The sequence below is a fragment of the Myotis myotis genome, unplaced genomic scaffold (genome assembly GCF_014108235.1).
Source record: "Myotis myotis isolate mMyoMyo1 unplaced genomic scaffold, mMyoMyo1.p scaffold_m19_p_16, whole genome shotgun sequence".
Lineage (NCBI taxonomy): Eukaryota > Metazoa > Chordata > Mammalia > Chiroptera > Vespertilionidae > Myotis > Myotis myotis.
The window spans coordinates 35,556,254-35,578,855 of record NW_023416320.1 but is presented as its reverse complement, the minus strand read 5'-3'; positions in this window follow the sequence as shown (position 1 = coordinate 35,578,855).

Genomic DNA, 22,602 nt, shown 5'->3' with positions numbered 1-22,602 from the left:
CTTCCCTCTGGCACCCTGGACCTGGGCTTCCCTCACAGCCCCAGCTTCATCAGGAAGGATGTCCAGTCTAATTAACATATTATGCTTTTATTATTATAGATAAGGAACCTCTTAAAACTAAAATAGACATGCCATTTAGAATTTTGAAATTATAATTGGCCTTTCGGCATTATTTTGCATTGAGTTAGTCTCCTTTAACTATTAACCCAGAAATACCAGCCCAACCAACACACCTTCCATGCACCCCTAAAATTGGATAAATAGCATTATTTTCCTCGGTATACATGAATTTCAAATTTCTGCTGAATGACTGCTTAATGTGCATTTTAAAAAAATATTTTTATTGATTTCAGAGAGGAAGGGAGAGGGAGAGAGAGATAGAAAACATCAATGATGAGAGAGAATCATTGATTGGCTGCCTCTTGCATGCCCCCTACTATGGATTGAGCCTGCAACCAAGGCATGTACCCTAACTGGACATCAAACCATGACTTCCTGGTTTATAGGTCAAATCAACCACTGCAACACCAGCTGGGCTTAATGTGCATTTTAAAAAGGATTACATGCATTGGCACACAGGAAAGCTACAGGAAGTTCCCGATTTATAATTTGATTGTATTCCAAAAATGTATTGCAAAGTTGACTAATTGGAACTCAGAATGTATCCTTTTGTGGAAATAAATGGTGGATAATTTCCTGGACTGCCCACACCAGGTAGGCCAGGCCATGACATACCTTAACTATTGCTGCAGTAGCACAGGCTAAATTCTGGGTCCAGACAACAGGGCCTTTTGGTCGAGTAGGAGGAAAGAATATATAGCGAGGTTTGCGCCTTATTTTGTAGGTTTACTATTATTATATATTAAGTAGGTTAAGACTGTCTAGGTCATTCTCTTTCATCCCATGTGGTGTCTCTCTACCCGGTGTTCGGACTCCTCTCTTTAGAGCCACCATGTGCCATCGGCTAGCTTCGGTGGCACTCCCAGCCCCCACCCCCAACCCCTGCTAGCAAAGTGTACCAAGCTCTAAAAGTACCTTCCTTACCTGCACCCAAACCCAAACCCTCGGTCTTCATAGTGAGAGTTCTGCAGAAGGGGAGACAGCATTTGCAGTTCATTAGACCTGCCACTTACAAGCTTTCTTATTGACCAGAATTAATTTAGTAGCAGCCATTTCTCTAGCTGCTTGTTATGGCTTTGGAGAGATCAAATTGTCATTAAGAAAAAAATCAATACATTTTCAGATGCTCCATTCTTGGCAGGAAAAGAACCCTGGCAAGCGTCCAGATAGTGGAAGTCCCCGCCGCCATTATTTCCTGCTCCTGTGCCAGTTTTGGATTGGTTTACAAAATGTCTGTGGCTTATCACACTCCTTTCCTCTTTCCTTGAATGTTCTTCACCTCATTTTCTCTAAGTGCCCAGTATTCCCTTTAAGTGAGATCTATTTTTTCAAGTAGGTGCATTTGTTACTGTCCTAGTCTGGTCATGAGATCTGTTGTTACATGAAACCATGTTGTCTTTGCATCTAGTCTGAACTTGGGTCAAGAGGCAGCAGGTGAGGAACAGGGGTGGCAGGGAGGATCTGGCTCAGGGAAAACTCTTAAGATCCATGGGGGCTGCCTAGAAAGGGTCGTGAGAAGGATTCTAGGAGAAGGTTTCCATGCCCGCGACTCATCGAAGTTTCTTAGAGGAGACATAAACCATGTCAACAGACACCCCTGGTCTTCAGGCATCACTCTCTTCAGGCATCTGTTGGCCACCCACCACTGTGGACTTTCACTGTCCTTTCTGGTTGTCCTAGGCCAGTGATGGCGAACCTATGACACACGTGTCAGAGGTGACACGTAAACTCATTTTTTTGGTTGATTTTTCTTTGTTAAATGGCATTTAAATATATAAAATAAATATCAAAAATATAAGTCTTTGTTTTTACTATGGTTGCAAATATCAAAAAATTTCTATATGTGACACGGCACCAGAGTTAAGTTAGGGTTTTTCAAAATGCTGACACGCCGAGCTCAAAAGGTTCGCCATCACTGTCCTAGGCTCTATCTTATCAGCTCCACAGCCTTCTTTTCTCTTCCTCCCTTCCAAGAGCAAAGCAGAATTCCTGCCAAGTCTCAGAAGGGCCACATGGACTTTCCTGCAAAGCCTTGGTCCTGCCATTACTGGGATGTCCTCTGTCCCCAAATCTTACCGAGACCTTCCAAGCAAAAACAGTGTTCCTCCTAAGAAGAAATTCTGTTCCCATTGCCCTGTAAGAAGATGAAGTGGACTGCCTTCAGGGGAAGCCCCAGTGGCCAAATAACTGGACAGCTGAACAGAACAACTACTTCTGGAAGTCAGAGGGCATGACCTGCTGAGAGGTGCCCCTGTTTTGAAACATGACAATGGAAATTGTTCAAAGACAGTGGATAGTCAGGACCAAGATTTCTAAATAAATTTAAAATTTTTACTTTCTTTTAATCATACTAAAATTATTCTACCTAGAAGTTAGGAGGCTATACTTGTGTGGCAATTTAAGATTAAAAAAAAAAAGCGTGTGGTAGAGTGGGAACAGTGTGAATCCAGCCAAACCTGTGTTGGGTCCCAATTTTGCCATTTAGCAATTGACTGGCGGCAAAATATTTCAATTTTTTTTACCTTTTTAAAAAATTCTGAGCCTTAGTTTCTTAATCTCTTAAATGAAAATAATAAACCTTGCCTTAGCTGTGTTGGAGTTTTTCCTAGTTTTTTTAATCATTGGTTTGTTTTGTTGGAAGAAGAATTTTGGTTTTCTACTTCCTTCACTTTTCCCTCCAGTCACGTATTGTTTCTCCCTATGCACTGAATATAATACCATTGAAACGTTCTGTTCCTCATGCCTAAATTAAAGCCAATATCAGTAATTTTTCTCCTTTTTAAAAAATTATAATATCAGCATTCAGTGATAGAAAGATGACAAGCTTAGGAGCTAGACAGCCCCCCCCCCCCCCCCCCCCCCCCAGTTATTCACACAGGGCAGTTAGATAGAATGCCAGGGGATAACTCATATACTCTCAAGGGACCATTCTGTGCTTAGGACAGAGAGGCGCTGCAGAACCACTGTGACTGCCAGTGAATAGTGGCCACAGAAATAGCTGGCCCTGCAGCTTGTTTGCATTTCTATCTGGACTCTCATGTCACCCTTTCAGGATGCAGGCGCCAGAGCTCCAACGAGGCCTGGGAGTGTGGCATGCTGAATGAGTTCCTTCATCTGTGAGTTCAGTCATTTAGCACCAAAGAGAGAATGGCAAAGAGTAGATGGTCCATACATTTGTTGATGATAAATTAATAGCACAAATACCATACCCGTTCCTGTGCCCTAGTAATGCCAAAATGTTTAGAAAATGAAAGCAATGATGCAGTCAATAATTAGGATGCCAAAAATGTTTAACATCACACTTAATCAAACCTAGCAATTTTGCCTTATTTAGCCCAATTATAACAATCAGCTACTTTTATTATTTTACACCCTCAGGCTGGTTATCTACCTGACTATTGCCAGGGTTTAAGATTCAAATTAATATACTATTGGGGGTCATTTTTAGTATTCAGAATTCCTTCAATTCTGATACTTAAAGATTAAAAATTTTTGAAGTATCAATTTTCTGTAGTATACATTCTTTAATTATAAAGATACAGGTCATAGGTATCCAAGTGGTAGCTAGAAACAAAACATTGACTTTTATTTAACAATTGTAAATTTTTCATCAGACTCTGACTAAAAATTTGTGCACAATAAAAAATGGCATTTATTGCACTAAAGTTTAGCATATTAATGATAGCCAAATTCATCATGTTTCTGTTCCCAAATTCTCTAATATGATTTTGTTTGCAGATACTAAAAATCATGTAGTTTTGTTCAGTATAAAAGGATGAGTGCATTATTTTTGTCACTAGAGGGCAGAAAATTAAAGTACATTGTTTCCTAAGCCCCTTAAAGATAAAGGTACAATGTTTAAGGAGTCCTAATAATTCCCTAAACAAAGGAGATAATTCAGCAAATAAATATTAACCCAGCAAATACTTCATAAGCATTAGTAAAGGTAACAAACAATAAACTCAATTGTTTTTGCTTTAATGTTTATAGAAAATAATATGAATCTTTATTGGTTGATAATCTTAAGAATGAACATTTCTCCTAACACAATATATCTTTTGTTTTTATTTGCTGTAATAAAAAAATCCCTTTTTGCTTTCTTCTGTGGCTATCCATCATAAAGTGAGTTCTTTTCTCAGAAGCTTATTTAACCTTGTTAAATCTTTAGCTAATGTTTTAAATGTTAAATCGTGGAACTCTCCTTTTGACTTGCAATCACCTTCTGAATGGCTTTCCGGGTGCTCTTCCATAGCTGGCACACTTGGGAATGCCTCCTTGCATAAGACCTCCAGGTATATGCAGAGAGAGGTATTTGCACAACTAGCATTTGTGGAAGTACCCACTGAATGAACCAGAAACAGCTCAGTCCCTTCCTATACCCCTTGGATTTAATATACAAAGTTAGAGTTAGAAATGTAAATAATAAAATAATACAAAGGAAAATTATAATATAGGAATGCTGTGGACAAAGAATTCGAATCAAATGATCTCAGGCTTCCATTGATTGTTTGTCCCAACCCTAGTGTAGTAGGGAAAACAATGGCCTTCTGGAACCTGTGACTGTTACCTTCCATGACAAAGGGACTTGCAGAGATGATTAATGTGTCAAGGACCTTAAGAAGGAGAGATTTTTCCCTAGCCAGTTTGGCTCAAAGGATAGAGCATCCGCCTGCAGACTGAAGGGTCCCTGTTCAATTCCAGTCAAGGGCACATGCCTGGGTTGCAAGCTCATTCCCTAGTAGGGGGCATGCAGGAGGCAGCCGATCAATGATTCTCTCTCATCATTGATGTTTCTATCTCTCTCTCCTTCTTCCTTCCTCTCTGAAATCAATAAAAATATATTTTAAAAAAAGGAGAGATTTTCTTGGATTATCCAGGTGATCCAGTCTAATCACATGAGTTCTTAAAATCTGATGAAGGAAGCAGAAGGGAAAGGGACAGAGAGATGAGAGGGAAGAAGGAGGAGGAGAAATTAGATGTATGAAGGGAACTGACCTATCACTGCTAGCTTTGGAGATGTGGGAGCAGGGCCACAAGCCAAGGAATGTGAGTGGCTTCTAAAACTTGTGAATGACCCTCATCTGACAGCCACAAGAAAAGGAGGCCTATGGTCCTCCAGCCAGAAGGAACAGAATTCTGCCAACAATCTGAATGAGCAAGGAGATGTATGGAGCCTTCAGAAAGGAACACAGCCTACAGAAACCTGGCTTTGAGCCCAGTGAAACCTGTGTTGGGCTTCTCACCTCCAGAAGTGTAAGATACTTCTCTTGTGTTGTTTCACCTACTAAATTTGTGGGAATTTATTATAGCAGTCTCAGGAAACAAAAGCATGTGGCCACTGCCTATGGGATGGAGGAGTTCCCCTTTCCAAACAGACCTCATCAAGTGTTTGAGCTTGGTCTGGTGCTCCCAGCTTCTGGAACATACCCCAGTTTTTTTCACCTTGCCCACAGTTCTGCCTGAACTGAGTCTTCTAGGAGGAGTTAGCCAAAAGAAATGGGAGTTGTTCTGTCAGAAGGGCCAATGATGGGATATTGAATGCCATGGGGGAAGGAACTGAAGGTTGCCCTGTGTTTTGAAGCATAAAGTGAGGCAGGGAGCACAGAGAAGGAGCCTAAAGAGACAGGCCAGGGCCAAACTAGGGAAACAAATACCATGTTAAATAACATTTTAATCTGTAGAAATGGGAGCCATTCATGGCCTGTTAGGCAGAAGTTTAAGCATGTGTTACACAGGTGAGCACTCTTGAAGCTGTCAGGACAAAGGATTCAAGGGAAATGAAACATTAGAATGTTCATGTAGAAAGCCAGGTAAGATATGATGCTGACCTAAGACAATGGTAGGAAGGACAGTTGTTTGAGGATGAATCCAACTAATGTTTAGCTCATGAAATCAGTGGAACTTAGTGGTTGATTAGATATGGGATTTGAGTGAGAGATAGGGTCATGACTTATTCTTGGTGTCTGGGTGAATAGTAGTACCCCAATAGAGATGAAAATATACAAAAAGAAGGATAGTTTAGTGGAAAAGAAGGTAATGTGCTATTTTTGGTATATGCTCTGGAATTTGAGATATTTATAGAATATCAAGGATGAGCTGTCCATCACTCAGCTGGATATTTGAGTCTGAAGTCCAAGAGAGATACCTATATTAAGTATAAATATAGACGTTATCAGTGGCTGGCATATGGGGAGTAGTGAAAATCAAGAGTGTAATCATTTTTAGAAAGAATATGTAGAACAAGAGGAAATAATCTCACATTAAACCCTTGTGTGCACAATATTAGAACTACAGAGAGAAAGAAGAACCCACAAAGGGACTAGAAAAGGTAGTCAGTGAGATTTGAGGAAAACCAACAGAATGTGATGTAAACAGAGTAAAAAAGAGAAGAGAGATTCCAGATAAAGGAAGTGACCAGCAGTAAAGTAAGACCTACAACATGTCCTTGAATTCAGCATGTAAGAAGCCATTGGTGATCTTTGATGGCAGTCCCAGTAGCACAGGCAAAATTGAAGCAAGTTACAGTGAAATGAGCAGTATATAGCACATAAGAAAGTAAGGAGAGTGTTACTTCTTCCTTAATATTGATTGCATTTCTTCCTTTGACATCTATTCATTGTCTTACCAGGACATGGTCTCTTGCCTGTTTCTTTAAAACTAAAGTTTACTGAGCACCGACTCAATGCAATGTATTGACATAGGGATCTAGGGAGAAGATAAAAATATATAAGATGTAGGGTCTTCCCATTAAGGAACTTAGAGTTAAAAGGCAAGATAATGCAGAATTAAAAACAATAGATGGCCTTATTGAATGTGTTCAATGTGGGAGGCACTGATTTCATGAACTCTTTTAATCTTTATGAAAAAACAGAAGCACAGAAAGATTATGTAACTTGCTCAAGGTCACTCATCTAGTAAATATCTGTATATATAAAAGCCTAAGTGACCGTCTGACCATTCGGCCGTCCGACTGATAGCTATGATGCGCAATGACCACCAGGGGGCAGACACTCAATGCAGGAGCTGCCAAGCTGTGGTGACTTGGCAGCTGCAGTTCTCGAGTGATGCATCTGGAACCAGAGAGGAGGGAGCCCTCTCACAATCCAGGACCCTTTGGGGAATGTCAGAGAGCTGGTTTTGGCCTGATTCCCGCAGGTGAGGCTGAGGGACCTCACCCGGACCTCTAGTTCATATAATAATTCAACTTCAGGAAATCTGTCTCCAGAGTGTATGCATTTAACTACTATGACCTACAAATCTAAGGAAAAGTTGGGTATAATAGGGGAACAGGAGAGAGGAATCATAAAATACTTCAGGCATTCAGAGGAGAGAGAAAATGAGTTCTGTAGAGGCAATCAGGAAAGAGTTCATGAGGATGTGGCATGTGGTTAAGTTTGATGGACATGTGAGGTATGGTGGCTGAGAGGGAGGCAACAAGGCTGAAGGAGCAAGATAACCAAAGGTCCAAATGTGGAGATGGAATTGCATGTGGGATGCAAGTGTGCCTGGTTTGGTGTAAAAAGATGAACAGGGAGCTAAAGGGCTGAAAGGGAGATGTGGCCAGAATTTGGAGGAAATTAGGCCTTTGAATAGTTAGCCAAAATAAAAAAAATCAAAAAAAAAATCTACAGATGGTTTTAAGAAGGATTAAGAATATGATTGGTGTTATATTTTTAGAGAGATTAATTCAGCAGCAGCAGTGTTTAGGGAGAACTCAAATACCACCTCTCTTTAATCCCACCTACCTCCCAAATTTCCCTATTAGAAGTTATCCTAGAATTCTGCATCAGTCTTCAATGGTTACTATAGCAAATTACCACAAAATTTGGTGGCTTAAACAACCCACTTTTATTCTCTTATAGTTCTGGGCTGGAATCAAAGTATTGGCAAAGCCATACTCTCTCCAGAGACCCAAGGGGAAATGTTTCCTTGCTTTTTCCAGCATGTGAGCGTCATTCCTCACATGCTTTGGCTTGTGGGTCCTTCTACCCCAGAACCAGCAATGCAGGATCCTGCTTCAGTGGTCACGTTGCCCTCCTTTTCCGTCTCATATCTCCCTAAGATGTTATGCCACTAGGGCCCACCTTGATAACGCAGGATCCTCTTCTCCTCCTAAAATTCTTAAATTAATCTCATCTGCAATGCCCCCCCCCCATTTTTTTTTTTTTCATAAAAGGTAACATTCAAAGGTTCCAGGGATTAAGACCTGGAATCTTTGGAGACCATTATTCAGCCTGGAACAACATTCATTTAGAACAATTCCAAGTCCTTTGGCCCATTTTTCATCATTGTCCTTGAGTGACTGAGTGGTGACAAAAATGTTATCATTCAACTGAAACAGTGGTCTGGAATTAGCAATGAGGAATGAAAAACACCCAGACCCTTCCATCCACCCCTGTAGGGTTTTTAGGAGATGAGAGAAAACATAACCCTACTGAAAGGAAAAACTAGACTTCATTTGACCAACAGGTTTAATGGGATGCCTTTTCTAGTTCAAGTGGAGGAATGCTGGTGAGGAAAGTGGGTGATTTACTTATAGAACATGCATTCATGGGAATGAATGGTGGTAGAGACCTGTACACAGGTAGACTGGAGTGAAGACACTGCCATCATTTAGAACTAAGCTGAATGAAGATATGGAGTGTGAGAGGATAAAGCAGTGAGGATGGGCCAGGACTAGGGCATGAATCAGTTTTAACAAAGAGCGAGGGCAGGACCCCTGGGGCAGCTGCCGCCCATGGAAAGGACAGGAGTTTGAGGCAGAAGGAAGTCTTGAAAATACTGTGAAGTATGGATTTGGTATGGCTTTGCAAAGAAGAGGTTAGCTCAGCCCCTGTCATGATAACCAGAAATTCTGAATGGAAAATAGCTAATTCATGAAATTTTCAGCACTTTTTGGCTCATCTCTTGCTATGTTTCTTCTGCTATTCCACTTGCCTTCCAAGTTTGGATTTTTCTGCTTTTTTATGTTGATTCACATAACATGAAATCATAAGGGCACAATGTCTAACAATTTTGAATTAAATAGGCAATTATTTTGTATTAAAATATTTGTTAGTGAAAAAATATTGCTAAAGAACATCAAGTTGTTAGGGACTGAATTACAATGAACTTCCATGAGGTATTCATTTCATTTGGCCAAGATCAAAACTGGAAATAAAATGATGTCTTTCTATAAACACACTATTAAAATTTTAAAGAAATTGTTTTAAGCTGATAAGCCTAAGATGTCATTATACTGACAAATCTTAGAAATGGAAATGGAAATTATCTACTTTAGAAACCCAACTATCTTATGATGCAGATGTGTGCTTACTAGATGTTTCAGTCAAAGTTCTGGAATAAGACAGATGATATCATCAGCTGGGATGTTTAAGGAGGCCTTTTGGTGAAGGAATTGTTTGCAGTGGTGTAGACAGGGTTAAGACAACCAACAGGGGCTGCTGAAGCATGCTCAGGGAGCAGCAATAGCTGGGAACCATTACCAGCCATAGGCCTGCAGGGTTAAGGGAGGGAGACTTTCCTGGAATCAGGAACAGCCAAGACGTTGGGAGACTGAATAATCATCATACTCGCCAATCACCTGTATTTCGGTAAGGCTGGGAGACTTCAAGAACAAAAATCTAAGCTACTTCCACCCTTCTCTCACCGGTCACTGTATATAATATCTGCCCTGAGCTGCAAGAGTTGGCCACGACCCAGAATAAAGATAACCTTCCTTGGAGATCCCTTTTGAAAACTTATGTGCACCCTCAATTGCAGCCAAATGCAGAAACTAAGAGGCCTTTTAGCAGCCTTATGTTTTCCAGAGCCCTGACATGGTTGATGCCGATGGGGTAAGATTAGAGCCGCCTGACCATGGATAGGTCCGCCCTGTCATCACCCTGTATGAAATGCAGAGCCTCACCTGGCCCTGAGGATCACCTTTAACATCTATGACCATTTCTCATTTACATAGTGGCTATGTCATAGCCCAATGTGGTCAGATTTAACACTGTGAGCCGCCCAAGGTAAGCCTTGAACTCAAAGGTTGGGAGGAGCCCAGTCGTCGTCATCCCCCAGGGCTGGGAACAATTCCTGCCGGGCTTCCCCGCTGGAGAGATGTCCCTGAAAGGCGAGAGACAAGTTTTCAAAGGCAACACTTTCGCTAAAGGAATTCATACATTCGAAATGGGGAATGTCGAGACTGAAATACTGTTTTCATTGTTATTATTATCACTCTTGCAGCAAATCATCACATATGGACTTCAGAGCTGAACAATTTTCCCCCAGAAGATTTTCAGTTCTTCTGTCAGCCCCAAAGTAGGTGATTACAGAAGCAAATGGAACCCTTTATTCGATCCAAAGGTTTTTAGGGAGCCATCACCACCCACACACTGGGCAGCAGGTCCTATGGGAAACCTTCAGTGTGAGCCACATCTGAATGAAAGTGGAAACGGACAGCTTGAGTTCCAGCTTTGGAACATATGGTGTGGTCAATTATCAGCATGAAGTCTATAATTAAAGACACAGCTTCTCAGTAACGACACCCCAATCGGCATGTACTGAACTGCACATTACCTTCTGGAATGGCATCAGATATGGCAAAGCTTTGGTCTGAGGCAACACTGACACTTTGGCAACTGTAATGACAGCCTCTGATTTATACGTGCCTTCTCCATCCACTCCTGCCAGCCTCCAAGCAGCCAGCAGCACTTTCTTACCCACACGATTCAGACCTTCTATTATGGGACTCCATCATCCTGGCCACAAGCAAATGGGATCGGAGGCTGGGATCTCAGTAAACAACTACAGACCACGCCTGCAGAGGGTTCTGCACTAAAGAGCGTCAACCCAAGGCCATTACATATTCTCCCTAGAGAAGTCTTTGTGGAAGCAGAAACCTGGCAGCAGAGCATCCAGGAGTCGGCGCAAGCCATGATCTAGAGTGCAGGAGCACAGCGAAGAAGGCAGCAGGAGGCGGCAGAGAAGCTGTAGCTTGGCATAAAGCACAGCAGCAGAAAACCGAGGCTCCAGAATAGCAGCGTATTTAGAAAAGGGAGCAGGGAGGGATGGATGCCTGAGTCTGGTACCGTTACCGTGGCAGCCTACTCAGCGTGAATGGCACTTCACTTCCTTAGTACCTACCTGTGAAATTGCAAGTACCATGTCCCTTCATATTCTTATAAGAATTCCTATCATCGAGGCAACGTATGCATGTCTCAGCCTTGAAACTAGAAAAACAAAACAAAACTCAACCTGGAAAAGTTTATGTTGAAACCACATTTGTGCACTTGAAGGTCATTCCCATCAGGAACATTTTTTTGTCACATGCAGGGCAGCAATGGATGAGGATAGGACTTGGGGGAAATTCACTTCTAATAGCAAAGCAGCACTGCATTTTGGCTCTGCCAAACCATGTACTTCTCGTGTGCCAGACACTGTGCTAGGGCACATTGGTCAGAATTTGGGGAAATTGTTGCAAATTATTTGGAAGAAACCTGAACTGTTATAGATTCTAATTCCTACTAAGCGTAACACTAGGATACTTACACCAACTCAATTACATGGTGGGCAACGTGAACCCAAGAAATGCATCTTAGAGCACTTGGTGGTGACTCAGAACCTGGCCTGCCTATTAGATTATGTGATGGTAGTCATCACTTCTAGAGTCTGGGTTGTCGAGGCACCTGGTCCAGCATTTAGATGGGTTCAGACGTGGGCTAATGTTACTTTAGATCTGCGGTTGCATGATTTTTCCACCTATAAATCAGTGAGAGAACTTAGCAATCTCTTTTGATTATAATTGTTAACAAAACCTGATTATGAAGAGCAAACACAGGATAACTCTCACCGGTTTCTTGGTAGAAGCAGCCTTGTGGTTTCCAATGGAAGCAGTTTTTGTTCATCAGAAGGCTGGCTGGTTGACCAGCATTGGCAGCGGGTGCTGAATTCCCCACAGCGAGGTTTTGTCCTCAGTTTTGCAGACTCACATAGGTGGGTGCGTAGAAGCTTACAAAATGCCGACTTATTGATTTACGTTAACAATGTAACCACCAGGTGGGGGGACATTCACATCAGCTTGAGCAAGGTCTCCTAAGAAAGGTGTATGGAAAGCCTTATTCCCGGGGGCTCTTAGTTGGAACAGATAAAAGGGAGGGGAGTAAAATATACACTTTTATGCTTTGTGGCATCAGAATCTGTTATTGCACTGCTTCGCTCTCTAACCTGGGCACATTCTGCCAGGTATACAGTCCTCACACTGGCCTGATGGGATACCTCTTCTAAGTAGGATTTGTATGAATATCATCCCCTAGTTCTGGCCATTCAGGTCCCCTTTTTATGTTATAAAATCTGGAACTTTGTTGTTCACCATCCCCTTTGGCAGTCTGACCATGCCCATGAAGCCATTCTCAGAATTTTTAAATGCTAAAAATAATCTAGGATTGCAAATGAAACCAATTATAACGAAACCTAGTTCAGTCCAATCAGGTTAAGGTCCTTTGCATCCTGACGCATTCATATTGTCTTTCTCCAAATGAGGTATAATGAAATTATATGCTGAATTCATATTTCTGTCTGGCCTCTTTATTATTTCTAGATTGCCTTGGTTAGAGTTGGCAAAATGCCAGCCTTCTTTCTATTCTGCTGCTGCACAATCACAAACCATTTCCTGATCATGCTAACCCATGGCTGACAGAATCCATCATTTCTTCCATCTTTAAGTCCCTGAGAAGTTCCTCATTACCACTCACTCCCAAGCACTAATACACCAGAGAGAGCTAGTAAGAAGCAGTGCAGTGCAATGAAACTACCTGGATGGAACCCCCTAATATTTTCTAAGCACCTACCATGTATCAAATACTATACAGAGTCCCATTCCCTGCTATAGCTACAGTCCAGAGAACTGCTTTGTAATTCAGCCTCATCTCTCAAGTGACTCTGGGCAAATCACTCAGTGCTCTGGGCTTCAGTGTCCTCGGGTGTAAAATATGTAAATCACAGCAATTGCTCTGGAAATGGTTGAAAATGAAATAAATGAAGGAATGGATGTGGAAGTGCTGTGTGCTAGCAGATAGGGTGTTGGAAAATACAAACACCTGGGAGCTCTGTAGACCCTTTCTTACACCTAAGTTCAACTCTCATTCATTACTGTTGAGTGGACCCCATCCGTCCAAAAGTATCAGGACTTTATCCACTCTCAGTATATCCTACAGTCCTTCCTATTATAATTATTAAAAAATATAAATTATTTTTAAAAATATAGCATTGTAAAATATCCTTGGTCCTCCTAGAATATTTTAGCCCCCCCCCCCAATAAAACCAATTGTGGGTGGTTAAGCAACAGGATTTTAACTACTAGCTCTTGATTTCTCAGACACTGAGCACCCCATCCTTCGGGCTGTTCAAGCGTCTGTAACATTTCCTGCGTGACCTGCCAACAACGCATACTCTTTGTTTTATAGATTTCTTAATCAGGACTTCTGGAACAACCTGTCTTCCCTCGCTGGCTCCACGGGGAGGGCGGGACAGAGGGGGGAGCTCCTGGTAGGGTTTTCCCTCTGAGTCATCCTTTCAGATTCAGTCTCCTGGGTCATGGATGGGTTGCAAGCAGCACTCACATGTGAAAGGACAGGCAACGTGGCCCAGACAGTCTTCTTCCTGTAAAACTGCCAATCACACACCAACTATGTAAAAATTCATCACTGAAATCTAAATCCTGCTGATATGAAAGGAGTTGCACATGTGAATTTTATGTGGCCTTTTTTGAAGCATTGATTTAAGTATATTCTGTAGGCAAAGGCACGTGAGTGAAAGATTTTATATAACAGGCTGACCTGGATTTAGTTCACTTGGGCAACCAAGGGAAGGGTGGAATTGAGGAGGACTTACTTAAATATGTTCATATACTTAAATATGACAGAAATGGTAAATTTAATATTATGTCTATTTTACCACAATAAAAACAGTTAAGAAGTTGCTTCAGGGGTCCAGGTAAGCAAGGATAAGTTATGAACTTGGAAGGGTCAAGAAAAACTTAAAAAGGAAGATTTTAGAGGCATTCATCCTCCCAGCTATTCTAGCTAGAAACACTGGAGTGATTTATTATTTAACAGTTAGTGATCTGGTACTACATGCCAGGCAGTATGCTGGGACACAGAGATGGAGAATAATCCCTGCCCTCAAATGGCACAATGCACTCGATTGTCTAGCGTTCTGATACTTACAATATAGCATGTCAGGGCAGCGTTCGAGGCAAGTAAAGAGCATTATGGACGCACAGTGGAGGGCAACCAATAAGTTGTGAGGAATAATCAGGGAAGGGTTCAGAGACATGGTGGCTCCTGAGTTGGGTCTTAAATAAGGAAGAAGACCTTTCCAGGTTAAGGGGGGTTGGAGTGAGGAAGGGCATTCCACGTTGAGGCACTTGCTGAGAGGCATAGAGGGGCAAGGAAGCGACTGGGAGGCCTGGCACCCAAAGGACTCCTGTTGCTCCAGAACACCCACTGCTCTATGATGGGACCCATTCACTTTGCCCACAGAGGTGGTGATGGCGCCCAGGTCCCTCATCCACCCAGCTGGGGAGAGCAGGCCCATCAGACAGAATAGACAGCCTCATACCTTTGGGTCCATGTGGAGACAGCGCCCCCCACACCCCCCACGACCACCCATGAAGTGCCTTAGTCCCTCTCCAGGAGGGGGAGAAGTGAAGAAAGCCCTTTGACAGATTTTGAGAATGGTATAGATTTCAGCAATGGTATAGTTATTACCAAAGAGAAGATTGAGTGGTAGTGGGGAAATGGAAGAATCTCCAGATTAACTCTAGAGTTTTATTAATGAGTACACATGAGGCACATCTCAGAGACTCCCAGAACAAATGCAAGAGTTGCTAGAGGGGACCTGAACTTCCAGAAATGTCTCTCCTGGTGGCTAAAGTCAGAAAAATGTATTGCATACTGGATAAAAGCAAGCCTGTAAGCCAGGCACACTGGGTTTAAAATTTAGACTCTGCTAGTGAGTAACTGTCTGCTCTGGGAAACTGTGTTAACCTCTGAGCCTCTGCTTCTGTTTCTATGAAGTGAGGGTAGCAGTAGTATCTGCTTCACGGTGCTGCCATGAGGACTGAATGTAAGGACACCCTGTCCTTCACACCGTCCCTCACACATGGCAATGCATTCAGTGTTAATTACTATGACCATGACTACTGAAGTGACACCATTTTACCCTCTCTGGTCAGAAGGACAAGACGTCCAGAAGTAGAGAGCCCAAATTTATAATGTAAATCAGTATTTTTTAAGGGTTACTTTTCTAGATGTTTCCCTTCCATACAATGAAGGAAATCCATGTAGTTGATCTTTTTATAGCAAAATATCTCTTTATGAGGCAAAACAGAGGGAAGTTACAGGTTATTGAGAAATTGCCCTAAGTTTACTGTTAAGACAAAATCAAATATGGCTGTATCAACATTAACTTTGGAGTGAACTAATTAACAAAATTTTTCTCTTTTTGTCCTTCTTTTCATAGTTTCCTTATTTCATAAAAACCAAGCAGTCCAGTTAATGAAATCTGTTGAATAGACAGAGTTGGCGTCCTTAGAGGCGACTGCACAGAAGGGCTGGTGCTTCACACACAGGGTGAAGGAGCACATGGCTGCTATTTCTGGAGCCAATAAAGGGGGACATGAACACATTTCAGTGAGATTTTCCCCAGAGGAAATGTGCCAGGTACACATTCTACATTTTCACATATTCAGAAGCTGAATATCTTATAATATGGAGCTCATTTAATTCCAGTGCTATTGTACAAACAATCCTAAATTACTTATCATTCAAAGGATCCAAGTTAAATGGAGCATTCTAATTTTTTTTTATAAAAAGAAAAATAAAGCCAAGGGAGGGAGATGTTGCTTGCCCTCAGAAAAGTATCAAGTCTGATGAATAAAAATATAATTTGAAGGGGAAAACATGGAATTTGTCTATGTAAAATGAAATCTGTAATTATATTGGAAAACAATACTTCCTGTTCTGTATTGAAACTGATGCCTTAAACAAATTGAGAGTACAAGATTTTCTGGCAATGTTAACAACTTCTACCTTATCAATTGAGAAGAATGATTGTCAGCTGTTCAGGTAACAGAAGCATTGTTAAGAGGGAACTGAAGCCCTAGATATGGAGAAGAGTCAAAGAGTACTTGGTCACAGTAAACATAATCAGACTTTCAGACCAAGATGTACTATGTCTCAGGATACAAAAGAAATGTGCAGGTACAAGCATAGACCCAAAGAGATTACTAGTGAGAAATACAGAAATCTTAATACTTAAGGGGGAAAAATGCCTCTCTTTCAAAAGGTAAGCCTGAGAAACTATCAAACAATAAACTTTATATCAGTATCTAGAAAAATCCTAATATGGTTTATGACTTGCCAATACTTATGAAACAAAGAAGCGGTCAAGATGATTCATAGAATCCGAATGGGTTCAGTAAAAGAAAGAATTTCCCAACTACCCAGCAGTTAAGGAGTTGTTACAGATACTATACATCAGGATTTAGCAATGCAGTTTAAAAGTGTCTCAAAAAAATTGGTGAACCAAGCTAGGGCATATTTGCATGTTCAATGTAGGTGAATTCATGGATGGTTGAATAATAAGGATAATAATCCACTTAGAAAGATGTTCAAGGGTTTTGTATGTGGTCTAGTTGTTTCTATAATATTTTCAATGACCTAAATGAACATCAAGAAGAAATATAAATCTCTATTGCATGATCAATTCATTAACATACAGAATAACATACTGACTTTTGCATTTTTTCTCAGATTAATGAAAAATTTTGTCCAAAGTAAACAACATGAAATGTATGGAATGTAAATAGAATATATTACATATCAATTCAAAAGGCAAATATACAAGGATTTTCTTGCTTTATCTTCTGAAAGACCCTGTGAGGTGGATATTATATTTGCCATGTTATAGATGATAAAAACAAGGTTTGCCAAATTAGTAATTTTTCCAAGTGATATTGCAACCTCTTGCTACCACTGGCACATCTCCATTATTGACTTTAACTATGGAACCTGGTGATTACATGGGTCGACCCAGATAATCTGGGATGATCACCTCACCTCAGAATCTTTAACTTAATCACACCTGCAAAGTCTCTTTTGCTACATAGTGTTAATAGTCACAGGTTCCAGAGATTCTGACATGGACATTGGCGGGGGGTGGGGCGAGGAATTATTCAGCGTGACAATATTGGTGCATAGTGAGCAAGGGTGGGAGTAGCTGGAGGTGAGGTCAGAGAGGTGACTGGGAACTAAATCAGATGGGCCTTATAGGTTATCATAAGAATCTTGGGGTTTGCCATAAGTTAAATAGAAAGCCAAGCAGAGGAGTGACACAGTTGATCTTGTGTCTTTAAGAACCACTCAGTGGCGGTTTTGAGAGTAGACCACAAGGAGGCATGATAAATGCAAGAACAGTGAGAAAGTGTGTGCAGTGATATAGGAGAGAGATGATGGCAACTCATCCAGGGCGGGATCAGTGGAAGTGATAAGAGTAGTTGGATTCTGGAGATACTTAGGAAAATAGAGGCAACAGGATTTTTCTGACCAGTTCAATGTGCTCATAGAAAGAGTGGTCAGGAATGATTTCTTTTTCATCTGAACAACTCAGATAATGGAGTTGCTATCAACTCAAATGGGAACTTCTGAAGAAGGAGTACGTTTGGAGGAGTGGTTAGACTAGAACCAGAGATCCTGTTTTAGGTATATCATCTTATGGTGACTATTCGCGTCCAAATGGAGATATTGAATAGGGAGTTGTATTTAGGAGTCAGGAAGTTAGAAGGAAGTTTGGAACTAGGAATATAAATATGGGAATTGTCAGCATATAATGATATTTTCATCCATGAGACTGGTTGAGTTCATCTAGGGCAGTGGTTCTCAACCTTCTGGCCCTTTAAATACAGTTCCTCATGTTGTGACCCAACCATAAAATTATTTTTGTTGCTACTTCATAACGAAATGTTGCTGCTGTTATGAATCGTAATGTAAATATCTGATATGCAGGATGGTCGTTCGACTGCCAAAGGGGTCGCGACCCACAGGTTGAGAACCGCTGATCCAGGGGATAAATGTAAGGTAGGGAAGAGATAGTCAAGAACTGAATTCTATAGCGCATCCATGTTAGGAGGACAGGTAAAAGAGAAGCTATAAGTAGGACTAAGAGAACATGAAAAGGACTGTGGAGGTGCAGTTTCCTAGAAAAAAAGAGCACAAGAGTAAGTACATTAAGGAGGATGAGTTATCATCTGTGACACTGAGAACTGGATTGAACAACCCATGAGATCTGGGACGGTCTGAGACCTCTGAGTGGTAGTAGCCAAGGCAGTGAGTTGATACAGACAAATCACTTAGAATAATGGTTTCCAAACTTTGTTGTATTTAGGAATCAGCCGAGAATCTTCTCAAAATGGTGATATCTGGTTCTCTTCCCAGACACTGTGATTCGGATTTTTAACATTCCCCTGCTGAATCTAAAGAGCAGCAAAGTCTGGGACCCACTTGTTTAGAACAGTGATGGCGAACCTTTTGAGCTTGGCGTGTCAGCATTTTGAAAAACCCTAACTTAACTCTGGTGCCGTGTCACATATAGAAATTTTTTGATATTTGCAACCATAGTAAAACAAAGATTTATATTTTTGATATTTATTTTATATATTTAAATGCCATTTAACAAAGAAAAATCAACCAAAAAAATGAGTGTCATACGTTCGCCATCCCTGGTTTAGAACAATGCCCAGTGTATACAAAGTTTTTTCTGTGTATAAAGTTGAGGAAGCTTGTAGGGAGACAGAAGGTTTGGGGTAAGAAAAGGGGTGGAAATCGGTGTGCAACTGACCAAATAGGTGAGCAGCATAATTCTAAACTGAATTCTTCAAGGGTTGCCCTGGAGAATGTAATTACATCAGTTTTTCCTCGAAGTTCTGAAAACAGTTCCAGCCACCACGTTAGGCTGCCCGAAGAATTAAGATCACAGATAGGTTTTATTTCTTCTGTAGCTGACGTAACTCTATCCACACCATTTTTTTTTCTCCCTCCTAGAAATCTCGCAGCTGTGAATTTAATGCCAAGTTGCACGTTTCAAATAAAGGAAGGCCTAACTCAGATAACAAGAGGCTCTGTGAGAGTCTTTATGCCCCAGCTGCTAACTTTGGTGTTGAAATTCTGGTTGGACATTTGATGCTTTCCTTTAATTCAGAGAAGCACTTAAAGCACTTAGGGTAGCACGGGATTGATTTTCAATTTGTGAATCCCATGTCCACAACTCGGAAACAGTTGCCTAACATTTGTGAGTACGTTTTCTCCTCTAGCAGGCAGGCAAAATGGAGTTAGGAATGCAACCTGGACAAACAAGAATTTGCTTATGACACACTAAGGAGTTCACACGACCCCAAACCTTCTGTCTCCCTACAAGCTTCCTCAACTTTATATACAGAAAAAGCTTTGTATACACTGGGCATTGTTCTCCCAGCTTCTGCCCCAGCCCCCTCATCAATGTGGGTTCTGTGCACTCCCTTTTCCTACCCCCACCCCAAAGGTTAACTGCCTTATTCTTTTCTCCCTTGTTCGGGGGTCTCTCTTCTTTGACTGTTTCTTTTGGTTCTTCTCTCTCCTGTTCCCAGTCATTAGTTCTTTATTATTTGATCTATCCCTTCTCTCTGATCAGGGGTCTTATTCCTCTCCCCCCCCACCCCAGGTTTTTCCCTCCCAATTGTCAGCCATGTTCCTAATCTTTCAACAGCTCACTGGCTGTTATGTAGGCTTTCTTGGTCTCATCAAAAAGCCTCAGGAAGCATCGCTGGGAGCCTTGCAGAGCAGCACTCCCACTGGCTCCTCCCGCCTGTGAACTCCCCATATGCAATTTCAGAAATATTAATATTTTACTTATAAAGATGTAACCTGAGGAAGGATAAGCATCTCTTTTGATTTGGCAACTCTTCTCAGGCACCATCACCAGGAATATCGATATTTTAAAAAACCTAATTATTTCCAGCACTTTACAAGGTAAAAGAAAAAGTCTTTGTAATTTCGCAGGGGCCATCTGGGAAATCAGAAACACAGTTTCAGAGGCAAAAAAAAAAAAAAATCTTAAAGGTTTTACTTTACTTTTTTCTATATTGAGAGTTGATTTGGGGAAACAAAAATAAAAATTATTATGAGAGGAGATTTAGATAATTGATTAAGATAAGACCATGATGCCTCAGAAATAATACTTGTACCCTATTTAATTGAGTGACCAAAAAATAAAAATTAGAAAGAAACATAGAGGGTAACATAATTGTACAATGTTAGCTCTTTCAGAAGTGAGGATTCTTGGTTCTCTTGTTTAATCTTTATTGTTGAAAGTATTATAGGTGTCTCCCCATTTCCCCCTTGTCCTCCACCCTGTGTTTCTTCCCCACCCCAGGCCTTCACCACCCTTCTTTTTGTTGTTGTTCTCTTAAAAATTCCAGGATGTAATAATGTCAGTATGAAGCACAGAAAGTTACTCTGATGACATAAAGATTAACCCTTCATATTGTAAGTAAAACCAATAAACAGTGAGCAAACTTTGCTAAGCTATTAACACATTCCAGAGCTTTCCAGACTCAGGTATTATAAACCAAGGCAAATAAAATTTGCATTCCAAGGTTTGCCTGTTATTGTGCATTTTAATATTCTGGAACATACTGGCACTTTAGAATAAATCTTGCAAGACCATAAAATCCAATTTCATAAGATGTTATTTGCATACAAGGCTCCCATCATTACTATCTTCAAATGAATCAATAAATATTTTTTTAAAATTCTCAGTCTTAATTCCAATACAATGAATATCAGTGGCTATAACTCATAAAAAAACTCCTTGGAGTCCTCGCTAAGTTTTAAGAGTGTAAATGGGCAACAATAAAAACCAGAGAAGAACTTTTTAAAGAAAAATCTACAGTTTTCTTGAAAGATAGGAGCACATATGTAGTTGTATTTTCTCTGTCACTATGGCTCCTTAAAACAGAGGGACATCTGTAATAATTTCAACAATAAAGACAAATTTTTAAAAATCTTTTAACCAAAATAACTAACTCGTATTTCACAGAGAAAATGTGAAAGTGGATTATGGAGAACTGTCACAAATCAGATTTTAGCCAATAGGTAGAACTTATAAATACATATAACACAACTTTCTACAGACACATACTTGCTACAGCCTTATATATCTTCCGAAAGTGGCAAAACTAACCAAAGATATACCCATCTATAGCATATTAAAAGCAAAATCATATAAACATAAATTATACTTAGTAATCAATTATCCATGTTCTATCTTATTTAGAAATAATATAGGTGTCCAGTGATTAACCATTAATTAGTTTAATTTAATCAGCCTAAGGTCTCAAGTTTCCTAAAGATCTTTTTAAAAATTGAGATATAATTCACATACCATAAAAATCAGCATGTTAACATGTACATTTCAGTGATTTTTAGTATAGTCACTAGATTGTATAATTATCACCATTGTCCAAGTCCAGAACAGTTTCATCACCTCCACAATAAAACCTCATACCTGTTAGCATTCACTCCCCATTCTTAGCAACAGATAATGTGCTTTATATCTTTATGTTTTACCTATTCTGGACATTTCATGTAAACATAATCACACACCATGTGGCCTTTTGTGTTTGGCTTCTTTTACTTAGTTAGCATGATGTTTTCAAGTTTATCCATGATACAGCAAATATTAGTATTTCCTTCCTTATTATGGACAAATATTCTATTGTGTGCATATACCACATTTTGTTTATACATTTATTAGTTGGTATAGGTTTGTGTACAGGTTTTTGTATAAAAATATGATTGAATTTCCCTGAGTGGAACCCAGGAGTGGAATTTCTGGATTATAGGGTAACTGTATTTAATTTTTAAAAAATACTTTTATTGATTTCAGAGAGGGAGAGAGAAATAGAAATGTCAATGATGAGAGAGAATCATTGATTGGCTGCCTCCTGCATGCCCCCTACTGGGTATCAAGCCCACAACCTGGGCATGTACCCTTGGACAGAATCAAACCTGGGACCTTTCAGTCCGCAGGCCAATGCTCTAGCCACAGCCAAACCAGTTAGGGCTGTATTTAATTTCTGAAGAACTAGAAAACATTTTCCACAGCAGCTGCATTATTTTATAGTACATTCGTACCAACAATGCCTGAGGGCTCTGTACATTCTTGCCAATGCTCATTACTGTCTGTCTTTGATTATAGCCATCCTAGTGTGAGTGAGCTGGTATCGCATTGTGGTTTTGATTTGCAATTCCCTAATGACTAATGATGTTGAGCATTTTTTTCATCTACTTATTGGACATTTGGATATCTTCCTTGAAGAAATGTCTATTCAGATCCTTTGCCCATTCTTCAATTTGGTATTTGTCTTTTTATTGTTAAGTTCCCTAAAGAACTTGGAAATTATCT